The sequence below is a fragment of the Vicia villosa genome, linkage group LG5, assembly GCF_029867415.1.
Source record: "Vicia villosa cultivar HV-30 ecotype Madison, WI linkage group LG5, Vvil1.0, whole genome shotgun sequence".
Lineage (NCBI taxonomy): Eukaryota > Viridiplantae > Streptophyta > Magnoliopsida > Fabales > Fabaceae > Vicia > Vicia villosa.
In genome coordinates this window covers 152,782,899-152,793,773 of record NC_081184.1, presented here as the reverse complement: position 1 = coordinate 152,793,773, position 10,875 = coordinate 152,782,899, and the positions used below count along the sequence as shown (strand labels likewise).

The 10,875-nt window shown below is 30.7% G+C and overlaps 1 pseudogene; it reads right to left on the bottom strand.

The window, feature by feature from the left end:
* Positions 1–1,138: 1,138 nt before the first annotated feature.
* LOC131605758 (uncharacterized) lies at positions 1,139–9,697 on the bottom strand (annotated as a pseudogene).
* Between the last annotated feature and the right edge of the window lie 1,178 nt (positions 9,698–10,875).

Here is a 10,875-nt window from a genome sequence, read left to right as displayed (position 1 = left end):
CGACTATGGGCTCGTCGTATATTGCAACATGGTGCTTTTTATGATGATGCCGTGGATAGTATGCGGGTTCGTAAATCTCGTGCATGCTACCCCAACCATAATTGTTGTTTTGGTATGCCATTTTGAAACTCTAATCAAGATATGTTTCAAATTTGTTGAGGTTGAGTTGTTTGTTATAGGTCTTGATTTCAGCTTCTATTTATAGGTTTATTAAACATGTTATTAAATTATGGAGGAGGATATAGTTATTCGATAATGATATGAATGAATCTAATGCCTTTTACAATGAGGAGATATTTTTGGAGATATTTTTTCAATTAAGATGGAGCATCCACAACTTTCAATTTTTATAAGAGATTCGAAAGCCACTACTACCCTACAACCAGTCCAAGTTTTATTCGTTCAAATATTGCAAGGTATATATCAAATTCGGTTTTTTTTTATTGACACGATGAAGAAACTGTTGTCCTAGACTTTAGTTTTTTGATAAACATAAAATTTAGGTGAAATAGATTTGAGTACTCATTAAAGTGATGGATGTTACAAAGCTCAAAAAGTATATATAAAATATGGCTAATTTTTTTTTCCTCTTATCCCTCTACTACTGGGTTTATTTTGGTCCTCAACTTTAAAAAGATCAGTTTCATCTTTTATCTCTCTAAAATGCTTCACGTTCGTCCTATCCGTCAATTTGGCTCAAAAGATGTTAGTCTTTACACTCGTTGGAGCTGACTTGACACTGGATGGTCATCTTCTTTATTTTATTCACCAACATTTCGAGAAATATTAATTTCCACTACTAGAAATACTCAATTTTCCTGCGGATTTACCTGCGGATTTGAGCCAAATTTCCGCAGGAAACGCATTTCCTGCGGTTTTACCTGCGGCTTTGTGTCCCCAGCTAAAACCTTCGTGGGTAATTTTTTCCGCAGGAAGATCCGCAGGTAATTCCGTAGGTAAATCCGCAGGAAATATTCCGCAGATAATTCCGCAGGTAATTTCTGTCCCAAATTAAAAAAAAATTAAACATTTTTTGAAACATTATAAATTATATATTAAAAGAACCATAATATAACAAAGATAATTTTAATTTAAAATATTTGAATTTATATAAGACAAATTCACAAAACAAGTTACTATAAAATTTGCTACAAAATTATAAACATCAGGACATTAGTTAGTAAAAAAGAGTGAGTTTAAAACAAAGTAACCAATCTCAACAACAATTCCATGCATTCCTAAAACAAGATCAGTAGACTCCAAATTAAGTGAGTATAAAGAACTCGAGTTTAATGAGATGAGAATTGGGCAGCCTTCATCTTCATAATGGAATCATCATCTTCATTCCTGCCAAGAGAGCAATCATCCTCTTCATTCCTGCAAGAGAGCAATCATCCTCTTCATTCCTGCAAGAGAGCAATCATCCTCTTCATTCCTTCTTGCCAACAATCATGGTTAGATTTTCTATAACTTTCAAAAGCCATAAACTACATACCACACATCAATATTTAAGAAAATCTATTTGAACTTCTCGTGATGGATTCATTCCAAGCACACAAGGCAACCACAAAAGTTAATAAACTACCTTCCCTTTGGTACCAGCCACATGGATAAGCTTCATATTTGAAATCCATGCCTTCATATCTACAATTTATGAAAACTATATTCCATTATTAACAACAGTCCTAATAAAACCACCAAATACTTAAAATAAAGTATAATCGATGTCTATGTGCAAGTGAGTATGGTGTCATAATAACTCACAATATTTACCTTTGGGTACTCACATATCTATTTTGGCTGGCCTTTTTTACCTTCAATGACAGTGACAATTATGTCACGTTTCAGTTTTATTTCCCTCTACCACTATGTCATAAATACACTACATATTCATTAAACTAAATGCTTAATCAAGAACAAAAATGCAAAATAAGTAAAGACGAAGTTTTAAACTAATTAGCACAAAAATATTGCAGTACACTAATTAGTACAAAAATTCTAATAGAATAAACTAGTTACGATTGTATTTCTTTGTTTTTAATTATTCAATCAATTCTTCAACATTAAACATACTCTATTATATCTATAAAATAAGAAAATACAAGTACCTGGTTAAGACATACTTGCCCTTTGGTTAAAAAATGCCACCTCTCATTTTGAGGGTTAAAATGAGTCCAAATATTACTTTTTGGGACTAAATTCTGACTTTGGCTATCATCTAACTATTAGTTTCTTATGCAGCTCTCTCTATTGGTCAACTAATGTACTATTTGTCCTTTGGTTGCATATCACGGTTTCCCATGCTGGCTCTGCTCCTCCTTTCTTATGCGTATCGTTTACACTTTCTCATACCTACTTCTAATATCACATAACAACTGTCTTTTTGATATCACCTCTCTCATCTCTCTCATCTCTTTCCTCACCGTTTTCAGCTTATTTCGTCTTTCCTTCGCTATTTAGATTTACAAAACACCGACGATGATGTTGTTGATATTTCGTTGTTGTTGCAGATTTCGAGAAATTGGATTCAGTTGATCTAAACTATTTCATCAACAAGTTGTTGAGAAGCTACATGGGTAGGTTACACCGTAACAATCCGGCGATGATGTTGTTGATATTTTTTGTTTTTGAAGGTTTCGAGAAATTGGATCCGGTTGATCTATACCGTTTTATCAACGAGTTGTTGAGAAGCTAAATGGGTGGGTTACACGTAACAACATTGTTTTGGGTTTTTGTTTTGTTTGTGTTTGTGTGTTCTTGGCTTATGATTATTTGAGAAGTTAGATCTATAGTTTGATTATGTGAATATAAGTTTTTGTTCTTATTTTGCAGCAAGTATGTCTGAAATTCGAAGATGGAAAATACTGGAAAGTTATGTGAGTCTATAACTTTCATATACTACAAGTTTTTGTGTGTTTGTCTGATTTATTATCCCCACTAGCTGTTTGATGAAATGCTTATCTTTTGTTTGAATAAATAATAAATTGTTTTAGTGTTGGAACTAATATTTTGGTTACAAGCAGGTTCAAGTTTAAGTAGCTGCTTGATGGACAGAATATTGTAGAGTTATTTTTTGAACAAAAGAGAAATACATTAGTTTCGTAACATAAGTTATTATCGGGAGCTGCAAGGAAGTTTGTGCGTAACAAAAGCTTTGAATGTAGGTCCTTCATGAAGATTTGAATCGTGTTAAATGTAAGCCTTATGTTGAAGCCGAGGATGGAGATGGCCGGCCAGATGAAGCAGTTGTTGATGAATATTGACATTATCATCTGGATTGCAATGATTTAGTCGTTGTTGATGTGTTCCAAGTATGTATTCATCTCATTTTATGCAATTATTTACTTCACCATGGCACATACATGATGTGAGGATCTTCTTCTTTAGATCTGGAGTTTTTTGTTGTTACTAAGTGGTGATGAAGAGGGTTTTGATGTTCTCATTTTTTTTTCCAGATCCAACGCTTCCATGGCTTAAGGTTTGCACTGAGGATGTTTCTTTTACAAATCATCTATCTCCTGAAAAAGATGGAGTTGGCTCAAGTAAAAACAAGCACTGGGTATGTATTGATTTGTCTGAGTTATGCTAATTTTTTGTTTTCAATATATTGATGATACTACGGACGGTATCGGTATCATCACCCAGGTCATTATATAGATGGACATGAATTTTTTAGTAATTTGTTAAATATATATTAAAATATTAGTTTCTGGTTTTGATAGGCTTTCAAGAACTGTTGTTGAGGGAGGATGACGATGTTGGATGGTTTGAGGTTGAGAAACAGTTTGAGATTCTTACGAATTCGAGGGAGGATGGTTTGCTTCATCGTTCTCTCTTTTATGACAGGACACCGTGTTTGATCCAGTTTCTCTAACTTGTGGTCATATATTCTGTTACATCTGTGCTTGCTCGGCTGCATCGGTATCTGTTGTCGATGGACTTAAGGCCGCGAATCCTAAAGAAAAATGTCCTCTGTGCCGCGAGGTAATATTAACTAAGCTACATGGCAAATAATTAATTTGAATATTATGATAACAAGTTAATTTGAATCTTATAATAACAAATTAATTTGAATTCTATTCAGGTGGAGATTATGATATTTTAGCTGAAAGTGTGGAAGATGGTAGACTTTTTTTTGTTGGAGAAGCAACCAATAGGCGTTATCCTGCTACTATGCACGAGGCTTTTCTAAGTGGTCTACGAGAAGCAGGAAATATGGCCCACCATGCTAATAAATAATAATTGATCAATGAATGTGAAGGTTGAAAAGTCTCCTTCAAATGCTCATACTTGTGCTTCCCTTCTTGCATATTTATTTAAATGAGATTGAATCACCTTTGCGAAAAGCTAAGAGTGAAGCTGGTGGGAACAAAAGGATTGGGGCTGAATGCTGATTCTTTCATTGCTTTTGTTAAAGCCGAGAGGGGCAATCGTGAACCTGTTTCAACTTCTATGTCTCTTAAACTAGGTAAGTTATGTATCCTTCATTTTATTCTTTGTCTTCAGTTTATGTCTGTACATAATAAGAAATAATGTTAAGTTGTATGGTCTGTCATGTCATGTTATATTTTTTTTCTGTTGAAGAGAACATATGCAAAGCTGATTTCTAAACGGTTATTTAAGAATACCAAACATGTTAGAATCGGTTTTAAAGCTACTGATCTTTAGATAGTATCACTGCTTATTGAAACCGACACAGATACTCCATCATCACTTCAGAAAAGCCTGTCGAAGCGATAATCTATTTGCACCCATAAGAGTCATATGAATGCGAGTGTTTTAAATTTTTTAATCTCTTCTTCCTGTTAAAAGTGAATTTATTTGATTGAAGGGTATAGACAACCAAAATAGATTGTCTCCTGTGAAATGTTCGTCTATTAAAATACTATACTCCTACTGTGAAAAATCATATTGTCTTGACATAATTGCTATCTATAAATTTGAAGGTGAAGAGAACTGATATAATGGGGGCGTCATGATTTAGGCGTGTGCGTTTCGTCGGCATTGGAGCTTCGCATGGAGGACGAAGATTGTGTCCGCAATGGTGTCATGAGCTATTTCGGCCAATGCAGAGGAAGAAAAAGGTCTTCACTGCAGCAGTCTTGGCCCTCTCTTTTTCTCCTTCTATTTCACTTTTATTTTATCTATTTTTGTGTGTTGTGATTCTCTACTTTCATAGGTTCTAAGTGTTGTTGTTACGTTGCTTATCTTGAGGTTAGTTATGAGAAAAGTGAAGGTTTGAATGATGGTGATGTTGAAGGTTTGAATGATGTGGATGTTTAAGATTAAGTTATGGGAGGAGAGTTTGATTGGAAGAGAATGGTTTTATGGTGATGTTGTAATATGGTTTGAGCAGAACTTCAGTAGATTCTAAAATACTCATGAATATGTAGTCTTAAAGAATATAGTTTTCATTATCAATTTATAATTGTTAATTTAAGTAAGGTGTGTATGTGTTTCTGTTAAGCTCTGTCTATTGTGTTGATATGTTAACTATTTCAAATTACATGTAAAATGTAAAAGTTAATGAATGTAAGTGTAAATGTTGCCTTTTGCATTTGGTAGTTTCATAATTCAACTCTTGCATCGCCTCTATGAGTTTTTTTGAAGAGTTTATAAATTATAACATTGCAAAAGTGAAACTTATATATGTAAATGAATAATTAGTAATAAGGAGAACTTTTAAGTAACGTAGCTGGACAAATTTTTTTGGAAAAACTTTATTATTAACGTTCATGTGGTAGATTTTACAGATTAGGGCCTAATAATTTGTTTGCACCATGGTTTTTTTACTAATAAAAATATTAAATATTAACGAAATATGAAGTTATTGATAAAAATATTGAATATTAAAGAAAATATAAAGTTACTATATTTTTTACGAATCCACGAGTTAGTACAGTTTTTTTGAAAAATTAAAAATAATAAAAATATTTTAAAAATATACGAATTCAACGAGAAAAATTTATTGTTTTTTAACTATTCATAAAAATATTGAATAATAAAATAACAACTTTAATTTTGATTTAAATATTTTTGACAATAATTCGAAAACAAAAATAATATATATATATATATATAATATATATATATATATATATATATATATATATATATATATATTATTGATTCAAATATTTTTTATATATTAAAAGAATTATAGGCACTAATTTATTACATTTTTTAAAAAAATCTCATTTTATTTTTATTATATTTTTTAAAACAAACGAGTGTATGTACCTGTGTCAATGCACGAGTATCCCGTTAATATTCAAAATATTGAAAATTAACGGGAGCATAGAATTATTGATTAAAATATTAAATATTAACGGGAACACGAAGTTACTGATCAAAATAATAAATAGCATTTATAATTTTAACCCAAATTTAATATTTTATTAATACATTTTATTTTGCTCATTCCAAATGCGCGAAACCAACAGGTACCCGGAGGTGACCCCAACTTAATTTGTGTCTCCATGTCTAAAATCCGTGTGAACGCACACACAGATAGCACACCAGTACCGTGTGAACGCATGGGTAATCATATTAAAATTCATGCGAACATACAGGTAACACACCAATACCGTGTGAAGGCACGGTAATCTTATCAAAATCCGTGTGAACGAACGTGCAACTCACCAGTACCGCTTTTAATATTCCTAATTTAATCTATTATTTTTAATATTTCAATATTTCATTATGTGTCTTCAATTTTTATAACTTTCTGTTGATTTATTAGTAAAACATTTTTTTAAAATACAATATATATAATATATGAATAATTGAAATATATATTATTTATGTTTTTTTTTTTAAAAATAAATAAAAAATTGATAGAATTTTTTTCGGATTTTAAAAGTACGTCTTTCTTTTAAAAAGGCTAAACTACTTTGGTAAAACTATTTTGTATTTTTTTTAATTACACTATTTGATACGGTATTTCGATTTTTTTTATACTTAATACTACATGTATCTCTGATAAATCCGGTCCAACCCACACCAGAACCCGTGCGGACGCACGGGTTTCCCACTAGTTTTCAATAGAAAACATCATCCTCTATATTAGCATGAACAAGATTTGGTTGCTCATTATAGTCCCTCGCCACATTATCATCATTAATTTCCATCAATGAAATGTTCTTAATATTGTTTCTATAATTGGAAGGAGAGGTATGATTGCTATGACGGTTTCTGCATGCAGTTTGAATTCTCCATCATTGTGTGCTTTATGTGCATTCAACTAGCCATAAATAATAATAATTTTCATTTGATTTGCTCTTTATGTATACATACATACTATATGTGTATATTTTGAATCAATTTTCAAACTTTATAAAGTTGAAAATGAGAAATACCTCATCAAAAGAATGAGCACTTGGATTGGCCAGCAAATCTTTTTGCAAATTCTGCAGCATTAACGCATTGTAAGTTAGATAAATATTCCAAACTTTAACAGCAAGTGAAATATATAAAATGTTTATATTGGAAAAATCTGTCAAGACAGAAATACCTTTTCAATGAAACCTGATTTCACCAACACAATATAAATGAGAATCACAGTACCTGAGCAAGTGTAACAATCTCTCCTCGAACAACATACTGACATTTCATAACCTAAACAGCAAAAATAACAATGTTTCAAACAAGTAACTGAAGATTAAATATAACTGTCAGTAAAGTGGAGCAACTATTTAACCAACATCACTTCTCGAATCAATTTATGCAATATTTCACACTAAAACAATTTGTAACTTAAAAATATACCTTCCAATAAACTGATCTCAGTTGGTAGCCAAAACTGACATGAAAGTCTAGCAGAAACCTAATCCTAGGAACAGAATGTCACAAACAAACTACCATGCAACATAAAAAATCAAAGGCATAGAAATTTAGCCATTTTAAAAAGGAAATTGGACTATAATATTTACAAACAAGTACATGAACCAAATCAATAATATATGATAGCAAGCAATACATCTAACCAAATGTAAAGGCCAAGACTCGAGGGTGCATTGTAGCAACTATTTTTACTGCCTTACACTAAATCAAAATGATTATTGAATAATTGTTTTTTTACAGTCAAGTATAAACTATACTATATTGATTCAGTACAGTACCATAGGTCTTGACCTACATAGAAAAGCATTCAGTTAGTATTTTCTACCCAGCGGTCTTGACACACAAAAATAGAAGCAGGGTACATGCACAATAAATAAAAAAAGTCATACCAATAGATTTTGAGGTTTGATATCTCGATGGCAGACTCCAATACAACGATGAATATAAGATAATGCCCTAAAGATCTGCAAGATAACAACAAAATCATTACAACCACAACAAGGTAAAAGCTGAATAAAGAAGGGTGACTAGCATACCTTGAAAAGATAGTAAAACGTATTGAACAGAAAACATAACTTGAAACTTGAAAGTAAAGTTTGTTAATTAACTGTAATTGATCACTATTCCTCTTTAACACGTACACTGGGAGTTGAATTAGTTGATATTTTTTAATACACAGTGATCTATTTTCTACTAGTTGTGAGTCATTACACAACATCATGAAATGCTGGCATGATACAAATGTGTGCGCCAACAACTAAGAATAGCTATAATATGTGCTCAACAGGATATAATAAATGTTGAACTGCAAGAGTGATACTTCAGGACTCTGGTCCCCCTCCCTTGATGAAAAAGTTATTATAATTAAAATGCATAATGAAAATACAGTGCTTCTTACCTGCTGAAATATTTGAAGAACATCTGAGGTAGAATAGTGCTCTTTCTTGGCTTTCTTTGTTTTGGCATTATCTAGCAATGTTCCATCCAAATGAACCGGAAATAACAAGTATACTTCATGGCTCCAAGATGTCTCTGCAGTAGGCTGCCAACAAAAGCGACATATTCTACCTCAACATAAAATCACAAAAACATGTGAGCTAAATGAGTAAGCGTTGGTTGGAATCATTACTTCACCTTAACAGAAATGATAGCATGATCAAGAAGCGGCAGGAGATTCGGATGACTAAACAGTGACGAGACACGTATCTCCTCCCTAACCAACTCCAACTGCTCATTGTTCTGAATGAGGACCTTTTTCATAGTCTAAGTTCCATCATCTGCAAATAAGAGATAGCATCACAGTACAGTCGATGTATTAATTACTGCTCGATTTCATGGTGGAAACCATCACAATTCATCTCACTCGCAATCGCAAACCTAAGTTTGACTAAATTAATAAAAACATACAGTTGAATTGAACATTTTAAACTACATCATATAATCAAAAACAACAATCAACTTCATCAGATCGGAGAACCAAAACTGAAACTATGCTAAATTCAATAAGATCGCAGATCGAGTAATAAAAATGCATACGAATCACATAGATCAGGTTTCGATCGATATACACTACAGCTTAACATCACTGATTTCACGAATTAACTAAAAAAGTGATTATGAAACGATGAAACAGAATCGAACCGGAAAGATGAGAGAAGTCTTTGACTTTATTGGCGAGGCCACCGGCGGGAGAGTCGTTGGGAGTTTCCTTGACGAGGTAGTAAGCGAAGCCGCCTTCTCCGAGCTGACGCAAGATGCGGAAGCGATTCTCGTTGATCCAAACATCGCCACCTCCGTTCACGGAGTCGTATAATGCATCTAAACTGACATTGTCTAATACAAAAATCAAACTGGTTCAGGTTAAAGGTCACGTGATGATGAACACAAAAATGAACTCCTTTCTTCGATTGGAGGTGAGGTGACGGAGGAAGAGGCAGAAGGTGGTTCGACGGCGGCGCTAGGGTTTTCAGAGAGAAAGAAGAAAACAGAGCGCGTGGAAAAATGAAAGAGAATATGTTTAAGGGTAAAAATGATATAATAAAATAGTTTGAGAAAAAAATAAAACTTTTAATATTTATATACTTATTAAACTCTTTTTTTTTACTAAAATGTAAAATTAAATAAAGTAATCTAAAGATAAATTTAAAAAGTCAAAATTTGTTTTAATTGAAAATAAAAAATTAAATATATAAAAAATTTCTTATTGATCAATAAAATAAAAAATACAAAAAATATATATTCTCTTCACGTTTAATATGTATTTAAAAGTTATTATTTAATTCCAAATAAAAATATTAAAAAGAATTTATAAATTTAAATTTGATATTTTAGCAAGAGATCAAATATAACACATTATTATTATTATTATTATTATTATTATTATTATTATTATTATTATTATTATTATTATTATTATTATTATTATTATTATTATTATTATTATTATTATTATTATTATTATTATTATTATTAGAGTAGGACTTTTAAAATTAAAACTTTTAAAATAATTAACAATTGAACAAATATAATTTTATTTAACACAAAATATATATTTGTTAAAATAAATTAAATTTAAAATTTAGAAAAAATTTATAGTAAAAGATATAATGACATTATTAGAGAATTTATAATTATATATCATATTTGTTTCAATATGTTATTTTTAAAATTATAGATTATTTGGTCCAATATAAGATAGTTTAGTTGAAAAATTATATATATATATATATATATATATATATATATATATATATATATATATATATATATATATATATATATATATATAATTTATAAATTTAATTTTTAAAATAAAATAGAAAAAACATTATAAAAATAATTAAAAACATAGATAGATTAGTATTAAAAATAAAAATTAAACTAAATAAAAAAACCATAAAAATAATTAATAAAATAGAAGAAACATTATTAAATTTTATAAAAATTTAAATACTGAAATATTTCAAAACCGTAGGTAAATTCGCAGGAAACTTACCTGCGGAATTACCTGCGGAATTTGTATTACAGTGTGTT